This window comes from Callospermophilus lateralis, chromosome 12, assembly GCF_048772815.1.
Source record: "Callospermophilus lateralis isolate mCalLat2 chromosome 12, mCalLat2.hap1, whole genome shotgun sequence".
In the NCBI taxonomy this organism is placed as follows: Eukaryota; Metazoa; Chordata; class Mammalia; order Rodentia; family Sciuridae; genus Callospermophilus; species Callospermophilus lateralis.
This window is the reverse complement of record NC_135316.1, coordinates 58,684,975-58,686,563: the sequence shown is the minus strand read 5'-3', so window position 1 is coordinate 58,686,563 and position 1,589 is coordinate 58,684,975.

Genomic DNA, 1,589 nt, shown 5'->3' with positions numbered 1-1,589 from the left:
CTCCTTGGTTTATACCCAAAAGATTTAAAATCAGCATACTAGAGTAATGCAACCATGTCAATGTTTATAGCAGCTCAATTTACAATAGCTAAACCATGGAACCAACCTAGGTATCCTTCCATAGATAAATAGTTAAAGAAAATGTGGAATATATATTCAATGTAATATTATGCAGCTTTAAATAAAAATGAAATTATGGCATTTGTTGGTAAATGGATGGATTTGGAGAATATTATGCTAACCATATAAGCCAATACCCCCAAACCAAAGACCAAATGCTTTCTTTAATATGTAAATGCTATACCACAATAAGTGGGGGTACTAAAGAAGAATAAATTAGGTAGAGGGAAGTGAAGGGAGGGAATGGGAGGGGGATATGGGAATAGGAAGGATTGTAGAATGACACTGACATTGTTTTTTATGTATGTATATATATATATATATATGACTGCATGACCAATGTGATTTTACAACATGTGCACTCAGAAAAATGAGAGATTATATTCCAATCTATGTATATCAAAGTATATAAATGTATTCTACTGTCATGTATAACTAATTAAAGCATATTTAAAAATTATAAAAGGAATAAATGTAAAATAAACAAGATTAAAAATAAATGGAGGTCCTGATTTGCATTTTATTATATAAAAAGTGTAGCCACAAATTTTTTCTGAAATATAATCATGCTTATTTTACTGATTCCTTCAAAACCATTCAGGCTCACTGATTCCAAAAATACCTCTTTTACTCAGTTTCTTAAAAAGATATTTGTGATTACTTTTTTGATTTTTTTTTTTTTTTGTAAGTTGTTGGACAAACAGAAAAATCTATTTCACTGATTTTTTTAGGTTATTGACATTTTGAAACTAAATAGTTTCCAACAAGATACCTCAAAATCATGATATTTAACCATATATAGTTTATTTATTTTCATAATTCTATATTATATTTAATATTAGCTTTATATTTTAATTATCTAAAATTTAGAGGACACTTGAGTATTATAAGATCAAATAATTTACATCTTATAATAGCAAAACCACACCCCTCCCTTATTGCAGTATCCTTGGTGAGACTAACATCTAATATTCTATTGTTACAATGAGTTTTGCTTACATTTATTTCCAAGATTATTGATGCCTGCTGTTTTACATTCAGACATTTATTTTTATACAGTCTGAGTGGGCATAAATTAAGTATATATTTCCTTCCCTTCCTTAACAGAGCTATACTGAATTCAACATAATGAGAACATTGACATTATAATCAGTAACAAATTTACTAGTTTGTCATATAAGGACATTTCTATAATCTATTGAGATATATAAAAATATTTGTACCAGCACTAAATTATGCAGGATTTCTTTGATTTTCCTTTACACATAGTTTTTTTATACTCTGAATTTAAGATAATTTATTAATAATTAATTTTATGGGACCCGCGACCCACCAGCAGAACAGGCACAGCAATCCGCAGAGCGGCAGAGCCACCCCCCGCGCCTGCAAGGTAGGCGCACCTGCCACCCACCGGCAGGTCAGGCCCAGCAACCCTTGTAGGGGCACAGCTGCTCCACGCGCCTGCAAGG